The sequence below is a fragment of the Chiloscyllium plagiosum genome, unplaced genomic scaffold, assembly GCF_037043375.1.
Source record: "Chiloscyllium plagiosum isolate Xiang-an unplaced genomic scaffold, Cpla_swu_hap1 HiC_scaffold_43, whole genome shotgun sequence".
NCBI lineage: Eukaryota > Metazoa > Chordata > Chondrichthyes > Orectolobiformes > Hemiscylliidae > Chiloscyllium > Chiloscyllium plagiosum.
In genome coordinates this window covers 3,106,265-3,116,516 of record NW_028270181.1, presented here as the reverse complement: position 1 = coordinate 3,116,516, position 10,252 = coordinate 3,106,265, and the positions used below count along the sequence as shown (strand labels likewise).

At 51.8% G+C, this 10,252-nt stretch overlaps 1 protein-coding gene across 1 annotated transcript in view; it reads left to right on the top strand.

The window, feature by feature from the left end:
• The window catches only part of LOC122541949 (serine-rich coiled-coil domain-containing protein 2), a 642,154-nt gene continuing 631,902 nt past the window's right edge, over positions 1 to 10,252 (top strand). The window contains exon 1 of the mRNA XM_087982459.1: positions 1 to 41. The gene's annotated coding sequence lies outside the window, so the exon portion shown is untranslated. The remainder of the gene's footprint in view (positions 42 to 10,252) is intronic.

Sequence of the window (10,252 nt, the reverse complement as noted above, 5' to 3'; positions counted from 1 at the left end):
AATCTGAGTTCACCATGGAAACCGTCAGCCCCGGGACACAGGTATGGACTGCGGGAGGGAGACCGGCCCAGGTCCTTCACCAGGATCTATCACCCCCATCACCCCCCCCCCATCACCCCCCACCCCCATTACCCCCCCACCCCCATTACCTCCATTACCCCCCCATCACTCATCCCCCATCACCCCATCCCCCCATTACCCATCACTCCCATCACCCCCCCACTCCCATCACCCCCCCCACCCCCATCACCCCCCCCCACCCCCATCACCCCCCCCACCCCCATCACCCCCCCACCCCCATCACCCCCCCACCCCCATCACCCCCCCCCACCCCCATCACCCCCCACCCCCATCCACCCCCCACCCCCATCACCCCCACCCCCATCACCCCCCACCCCCATCACCCCCCATCCCCATCACCCCCCACCCCCATCACCCCCCACCCCCATCACCCCCCCACCCCCATCACCCCCCCACCCCCATCACCCCCATTACCCCCCCCCATTACCCCGCAACCCCATCACCCCCCTACCCATCACCCCCCTACCCATCACCCCCCTACCCATCACCCCCACCCCCATCACCCCCCCATCCCCATCACCCCATCACTCATCCCCCATCACCCCCATCCCCCCATTACCCATCACTCCCATCACCCCCCCCACTCCCATCATCCCCCCACCCCCATAACCCCCCCCACCCCCATCACCCCCCCACCCCATCACCCCTCACCCCATCACCCCCCACCCATCACCCCCCACCCCATCACCCCCCCCACCCCATCACCCCCCCACCCCATCACCCCCCCACCCATCACCCCCCCACCCATCACCCCCCCACCCCATCACCCCCCACCCCCATCACCCCCCACCCCCCACCCCCATCACCCCCCACCCCCACCCCCATCACCCCCCACCCCCATCACCCCCCACCCCATCACCCCCCCACCCCCATCACCCACCCACCCCCATCACCCCCCCACCCCCATCACCCCCACCCCCATCACCCCCCACCCCCATCACCCCCCCCACCCATCACCCCCCCCACCCATCACCCCCCCCACCCATCACCCCCCCACCCATCACCCCCCCACCCATCACCCCCCCACCCATCACCCCCCCACCCATCACCCCCCCACCCATCACCCCCCCCTACCCCCATCACCCATCCCCCATCACCCATCCCCATCACCCCCATCACCCCATTACCCATCACTCCATCACCCCCCCACTCCCATCCTCCCCCCCCACTCCCATCCTCCCCCCCACTCCCATCCTCCCCCCCACTCCCATCACCCCCCCACTCCCATCACCCCCCCACTCCCATCACCCCCCCACTCCCATCACCACCCCACCCCCATCACACCCCATCCCCACCCCCACCCCATCACCCCCACCACCCCATCACCCCCACCACCCCATCACCCCCACCACCCCATCACCCCCCCACCCATCACCCCCCCACCCATCACCCCCCCACCCATCACCCCCCCACCCATCACCCCCCTACCCCATCACCCATCCCCCATCCCCCATCACCCATTACCCATCACCCCCATCACCCCATTACCCATCACTCCCATCACCCCCCCACTCCCATCCTCCCCCCACCTCCCATCCTCCCCCCCACTCCCATCACCCCCCCACTCCCATCACCCCCCCACTCCCATCACCCCCCCACTCCCATCACCCCCCCACTCCCATCACCACCCCACTCCCATCACCACCCCACCCCCATCACACCCCATCCCCACCCCCACCCCATCACCCCCACCACCCCATCATCCATCCTCATCACACCCCATCCCCCCCACCCCATCCCCCCCACCCCATCACCCCCACCCCATCACCCCCCACCCCATCACCCCCCACCCCATCACCCCCCACCCCATCACCCCCCACCCCATCACCCTCCACCGCATCACCCTCCACCGCATCACCCTCCACCCCATCACCCTCCACCCCATCACCCTCCACCCCATCACCCTCCACCCCATCACCCTCCACCCCATCACCCTCCACCCCATCACCCTCCACCCCATCACCCTCCACCCCATCACCCTCCACCCCATCACCCTCCACCCCATCACCCTCCACCCCATCACCCTCCACCCCATCACCCTCCACCCCATCACCCTCCACCCCATCACCCTCCACCCCATCACCCTCCACCCCATCACCCTCCACCCCATCACCCTCCACCCCATCACCCTCCACCCCATCACCCTCCACCCCATCACCCTCCACCCCATCACCCTCCACCCCATCACCCTCCACCCCATCACCCTCCACCCCATCACCCTCCACCCCATCACCCCCCACCCCATCACCCCCCACCCCATCACCCCCCACCCCATCACCCCCCACCCCATCACCCCCCACCCCATCACCCCCCACCCCATCACCCCCCACCCCATCACCCTCCACCCCATCACCCTCCACCCCATCACCCTCCACCCCATCACCCTCCACCCCATCACCCTCCACCCCATCACCCTCCACCCCATCACCCTCCACCCCATCACCCTCCACCCCATCACCCTCCACCCCATCACCCCCCACCCCATCACCCCCCACCCCATCACCCCCCACCCCATCACCCCCCACCCCATCACCCCCCCACCCCATCACCCCCCACCCCATCACCCCCCCACCCCATCACCCCCCCACCCCATCACCCCCCCACCCCATCACCCCCCCACCCCATCACCCCCCCACCCCATCACCCCCCCACCCCATCACCCCCCCACCCCATCACCCCCCCACCCCATCACCCCCCCACCCCATCACCCCCCCACCCCATCACCCCCCCACCCCATCACCCCCCCACCCCATCACCCCCCCACCCCATCACCCCCCACCCCATCACCCCCCCACCCCATCACCCGCCCACCCCATCACCCGCCCACCCCCATCACCCGCCCACCCCCATCACCCGCCCACCCCCATCACCCGCCCATCACCCATCACCCGCCCACCCCCATCACCCCCCCACCCCCATCACCCCCCCACCCCCATCACCCCCCCACCCCCATCACCCCCCCACCCCCATCACCCCCCACCCCCATCACCCCCCCCACCCCCATCACCCACCCACCCCCATCACCCACCCACCCCCATCACCCCCCCCACCCCCATCACCCCCCCCACCCCCATCACCCCCCCCCCCCACCCCCATCACCCCCCCACCCCCATCACCCCCCCACCCCCATCACCCCCCCACCCCCATCACCCCCCCACCCCCATCACCCCCCCACCCCCATCACCCCCCCCACCCCCATCACCCCCCCCACCCCCATCACCCCCCCCACCCCCATCACCCCCCCCACCCCCATCACCCCCCCCCACCCCCATCACCCCCCCCACCCCCATCACCCCCCCACCCCCATCACCCCCCCACCCCCATCACCCCCCCACCCCCATCACCCCCCCACCCCCATCACCCCCCCACCCCCATCCACCCTCCACTCCCATCAACCCCCACCCCATCACCATCCACCATCACCACCATCACCCCCATCACCCCCCACCCCAATCTATCCCTACCCTCATCACCCCCCACCACCCCCATCACCTCCCAGCCCCATCACCTCCCAGCCCCATCACCCCCCCATCACCCCATCACCCCCCACCCATCACCTGCTTGCACCCACTTACCTGTTACCCCATCGCCCCTCATACCCACCCCGTCACCCATTAACCCCGTCACCCATTAACCCCGTCACCCATTAACCCCGTCACCCATTAACCCCGTCACCCATTAACCCCGTCACCCATTAACCCCGTCACCCATTAACCCCGTCACCCATTACTCCCACCTGTCAACCCCCCTCATACCTACACCCCATCATCCCCCACTTGCTGGTATCCATTCCCCAGCAGCCCCACCAAACTAAGACACTCAGTTGTGCCCACCTTGACACCCCTATGAATCCCACACCACCCCCATTGAGAGCACAGTCCTCTCCAGGAGACCCCGAACTCACCCTCTCCATGAACCCCTGAAATCCCTCCCTTCCAAATTCTGACACACCCGAAATGAGAATGCCAGTACACCCACTGACCAAACCCCAGACACAGCTTTGTCCCCCATCCTCCTCATTCTCCATTGCCCCATTCCCTAATTCTCACTCATTTCTCACCCTTCATTTTAAACCCCTGACCCCCATTCTCTCAGCACCTTTCCCCAGAAACTGACACTGAATTTCACTCAGCACAAGCCATCCAGTGATTGTGGATGAATTCTTCACTCCATTTACCCGAAATCCTGATCGTGAGTGATGAGAGCAGTGGTGAGGGAACATGGTCAAAGTGAGAACGGATGGAGTTGCAGAAGGGGGAAAGATAAAGTAGAGGTGACTGAATATCATCAATATTATTTGATTTACGAGGGTGTTAGCATGCCAGTAGTTTTTAGGGTTGGACCACCTTCTGTCTGCAAATATAATAAATGAAAAACAAATTAGTCTGCATCCTCTTTGCTCCCACTCCGCCCCTCCCAAACTGAATGGAGAGATTGTATTTCATAAAATTGGATGTGCATTAATAGGGTAATAGACACAGCGACTCGGTACTTCTATTGAGTTTAGAAGTAAATTGCAAAATCTTTCTGACTGTGATTATTTCTAACACTTTGATCTGACAACATTGTTGTAACTGATTACAAGTTTATTGAGGTTATGTTCAAGGAGGAATTGAATATATTCTTATCTGGTACAGGTAAAGGGTTTTGCTCCTGCATGTTTTAATTTGATCACATTGCTGTTAAAGAGGCGATTTGTCAGTTTTAGCCGTACAAATATGTTGATGTGGGTTTTTACATAGATTGCCTTGGACCTATTGTTGTCCCAGGCAAGTACGAGGTATGAAAATAGGAAGGCTTTCATTAATGTGAATTACATTGAGGGTGTGAGCAGTAAGGCAGTATTCCTGAGTCAGACAGGAAGTTATTACTGAAAGGCTCTGTCTGCGTCAATGAGAGAAATTGATTCTTCAATCAGAAGTAAGATGCTGTGTTTTAAATATATCTTGTTTTAAGAAATATGATGGTGTAGGGGGCTTTGTCAAATGGTTAACTGAGTAGTGAATGAAGATTCAGAACCATAAACCTATATGCCCGTGTGGATGAGCTGTGTGCAGTTGATTACCCAAGTACTTCCTGAAATACTGGCTTTGAGTTTGCCATAACATTGACTTGATTCAGAGCTCCCATTCCCAAATGTGACATTGTGGAACCACATTGAATCCAAATAGATATCAGACACTCTGCCTCCTCTGGGACTGTCACTAATTGAGTCAGATGACTGCGAACTACAAGCGTCTGATGGACAGATAGTGGATGCAAGGAGCTTCACATGGGAGCAGCAAAATTCAACTGTCAGTGTGACTCTTGCCTCTGTGTCAGAAGGCTGTGGTTTCAAGTACCAACCCAGAGTCTGGAGCACAAGGTTCTATGGACAAAGCAGTATTGAGGGGCTGCTGCAGTGTTACCTTTTTTGGATTTGGATGTTAAACCAGGGTCCGGTCTATACAGGAGAAAGTGAGGACTGCAGATGCTGGAGATCAGAGCTGAAAATGTGTTGCTGGAAAAGCGCAGCAGGTCAGGCAGCATCCAGGGAACAGGAGAATCGACGTTTCGGGCATAAGCCCTTCTTCAGGAATGTATTCTTCAGGATTCCTGAAGAAGGGCTTATGCCCGAAACGTCGATTCTCCTGTTCCCTGGATGCTGCCTGACCTGCTGTGCTTTTCCAGCAACACATTTTCGGCTCTGGTCTATACACTCTAGTTGATGTAAAAGATCTCTTGGCTCTATTTTGAAGATGATAAAGGAAGTTTGCCCTGGTGCCCTGGCCACTAATTATGCCTCACCCGACACTACTAAAACATTGTGTCTGACTATTATCATATTCCTGTTTGTGGGAGCTTGCTGTGCACATATTGGCTGCTATGGTTCCTCTGTTACAGCAGTGACTAACTGTACTTCAAAACATACCTCATTGGCTGTAATGCACTTTGTAATGTCCTGAGATTGTGAAAAGCAATATTAACACACTTTTTGTTCTGTAAGTGTATTGCTACTTCTTTCCTGATCGCAGCTGATCAACATCTCAAATTGAGTGGCTGCTCCATCAGCAACATCTCATGCTTGTTTTCATTTGAATCAGAATGAACATTGAGTATTGAACACTTAAATCTCTGTTCCTGTACTCTGCTTTCAAGCAACATTATCCAGTACGTTTCGTTCCAGCCTTTGTGTTTCCTAATTGAACGTATGACCTGCATGAAGCAGCTTATATTGTGTCAATTGCCTTCATTTTTCTAGAAATATATCAGACTTGCTAATATATATCACCAGTTGCTGAATCCAGCTCACTACAAGGGTCTTTGACTCAGAGGTTGAGCCCTGAATGAGTCTTATTCGCTGTCCGAGGTCCTCAGTTTACAACTTGGTGATGTAGCTCAGTAACCTTCTTCCCTTCAGTGAATTTTTCCATAAGTCCACATTTCACTTTATTCTTGGATTCATACCTTTGGGAAGTTTTTTTTTCTAGTCAGCAAAATAGGAAATTTAACACAAATGTACATTTATGTAACCCTGACTATAGCTCTTTGGATATTTGGAAGTGTTGAACAGTGAAAACATTGCTTTTGAATCTTGCCATTGTTGCTTTGTAGATAAAGTGCCAGTCAGATGTGAATATTTTAAATAATGAAGAATTTAAAGACCAGTTAATCTATTTTGATGTATTTGGTTGAGGGATAAATGTTAGTGATGGCAATGGGGAAGCTATTTGGTCATTTGAAAAAGAGCAGCAGAAATCTTTTCTGTCCTCTTCTGAAGTGCTTTGTATCCAGTATTTGCATAATATAATCCGAAAACATTGAACATAATTTTTGTTGTGTTTTATAATGAAAGCTTGGTGTCATAAAGGTAAGTGGACAATAACAAGTGCCAAATCCAAGGACTAAATGTAGTTCCCTCATCCCCTTGGTTGTCTGACATTTGTTACTCACTGCTCTCCACATATCTTATGGTCAGTCTTTGCAAGTACAGGAGGCAGGCCCTCAGAACTACTTTAGCTGGTATGGGGACTAAACCAGCATTATTAAAACGTGACACTTTAAACATTTAAGCTAACCAGCCCTACAATGCCAGTGCACTATATAAAATAAAATACTTGTAAAAAAATAAATTTGCAAAGTTTGAGCATAGGATAATACTGAAGAAAATATCGATGGACAAAGCAATACCAAGGTGAGGGCTGGTCCTTGGAGAGAATTTCAAAGTACTACAGGATTATTTGTCCACTGAAGAGTCAACCATCATCTCAGTATAATGTTGAAGTAAATCTCCTAATTCCAAATAATGTTATTGCTTTATAAATCTGTGTTGCAGCATTTTTACCCCTGATTGTGTTTTCGAGCCTCACTCTAGATTTTGGTCATATATAGAATATGCTGATATTTCAGTTTTCAAATGGATGAAAAAGATTCCTTGCTATAAATTGATTCTGAGCAGCTACATTAAGGTATCGGATTTTATCTAGGACTGACACAAAATTCAGGTAATGATATTATTGTAAGGTTGAAGTTTCAGTCATGGATCTTGTTAACAAATTCATAGATCTTATAGATCTTAGCAAATGTTCCTCGGGAATAATTATTTACAATTCATCAAGAGTGTCTATTGGTTTGTCCAGTCTTGTCTACTGAGAACACTAGTATTACAGAAGATGTAAAGCAACATACGGATATACAGCTTCTGCCATACAGAAAAGTTACTGATGAGCTTTTCGTTATATGGATTCAGATGCACCTGAGTGTCTTTGTACATTCATCTCAGAAAGTTAGAACATAGAACATTACAGCACAGTACAGGCCCTTCGACCCTTGATGTTGCGCCGCCCTGTCATACTAATCTGAAGCCCATCCCACCTACACTATTCCATGTACGTCCATATGTCTGTCCAATGACGACTTAAATGCACTTAAACTTGGCGAATGTACTACTGTTGCAGGCAAAGCATTCCATACCCTTACTATTATCAGATGAAAAACCTTCCCGATGGATTCACTACATCCTGCCCCATCTGCAACTATACCCCCTCACAAGCAAATCTCCCATCCAGGACATTTGTGCCCCTCCAGTTTGGGTGCAACCCATCCTTCATGTACAGGTCCCACCTTCCCCAGAATATATGCCAATAGTCTAAGTATCTGAAGCCCTCCCTCTTGCTCCAGCCTCGCAGCCACATGTTAAGCTGCACTTGCTGACTGTTCTTCACCTCGCTATCTTGTTGCACCGGTAGCAACCGGAGATCACTACTCTACTCGTCCTGCTCTTCAGCTTCCAACCTAACTCTCTGTAGTTACGTTTCAGATCCTCAATCCCTTCCTGGCTATATCATTGGTGCCAATATGTACCACAATGTCTGGCTGCTCACCCTCCCCCTTCAGAATCTTGTAAATCCGATCGGTGACACCTCAGACCCTGGTACCGGTAGGCAATATACCTTCTGGGAGTCCTGTTCCTGACCACAAAATCTCCTGTCAATCCGTCTAACTAGCGCTTTTCTATTCTTCTCCCTGTCCTTCTGAGCCACAGTGCCAGGCTCAGTCAGGCTGTCCCCAACACCAAAAAGGTAGGGTCTCGGGTTTAGATCTTACCCACTTAAAAACTTTCTGGTAGCCCTCATTTCTCTCTGCCGTCTCTCCTCGCAGCTCTGTTCAAAATGGAAGCCCGACTTCCGAGGTAATCCCTTTTTAAGTGGGAAAAACTGACTTACCCAGCAGCCCTCGCTTCTCTCCGCCCTCTCCCTTCGCCACTCTGTTGAAAAAATCTGTTCACAGTTGAATAGATCACAGATATACAAGATGAATAATGTCCATTTGGGGCCTGGTATCAGAATTGTATGAGTAACAATACTTCCTAAAGAGTTAGCACTGTAGCACAGGGTGGGAAAATACAATTTTTTTTAAATCAACACTAACATTTAGTGATCTTCCATTTCTCAACTGGTGGTTTGACAATTATTTCACAATTACTGATGTTTAATCTTTCAACTGGTTATGTTTGTCAAACAACAAATAAATAACACCTGCATTTTTAAATACATAAATATTAAGACATACTCCAGTACTCCATAAATAAATACGATATCCATGATGATGACTGAAAGTCGCTGAAATAGAATTGTTGCATCACTGGCATAATTAAGGTTCTGGACAACCAACATGACCTTGTTGAAATATTGCGCAATGAGAGAGAGTAGGTATTCAAACCATGCAAAAAATGGTGGATAGTCCAAAGTTCATTGCGAAGTAAGTTAACGTGCAAATATAAAAAGCAATTTGGAAGGCAAGCAACATGTTTATCTTTATTACAAAGAAGTGGAGAATGAGTGTAAAGAAATCTTATTGCAGTTATAAACGTTGGTGATGCCAGGCATGGTTTACTGTGTATAGCTTTAGCCTCTTTACATAAGGACATACTTTCTCTTGAAGAAAGAAGGATAAAGAGATTGCAAATGTGTCACAAAAAGGCCAAATGATAACCCAGGAAATGAAAGACCTGTTAGCCTGACATAAATAGTGGGAAAACTGATGGAAGCCATGATATAGGTTAATATATTTATTTATATCTATTTACATATACATTTATATACATTTAGACAGTCAATGGCTTTGTCAAGACCAGGTCATGTCTGACAAATTCAGTTGAGATCTTTGTTGAGGTGACACAGGCAATGGATGAGGGTAGTACTCTGGATGTTGTACATTCAAACTTTCAGAAACCATTGGATACGGTACCACCTGCCAGGTTGATTAGCAAATTTGAAAAAATTTGGTTTGATAAGTCCTTGGCAGCCTGGATTAGAAGTTGGCCAAAAGATAGGAAACTGAGGGTAGGTATAGATGGGCATTACTTAGATTAGAGACAAGTTGAAAGTGATGCTCCCCATGAATCGGTGTTGGGACCTTGCTTTTTCTGATTTATATAAATGATTTGGAGATGTGTTGAGAGCAAAATATCTAAATTTTCAGATGATACTAAGCCAGGGAGAACTGTGAATTGTTCGGATGATGCTGAGCGAGTTCAGAAAGACATTGACAAGTTGGCCAAATGGGCAGAAAGCTGGAAGATGGATTTCAATGCAGAGAAATGTGAGCTGATGCATTTTAGGACAAGAAACATGGAGAGACAATACAGGCTCAATGTATAACTTTGTGGGGAGTACAGGAGGGACCTCGG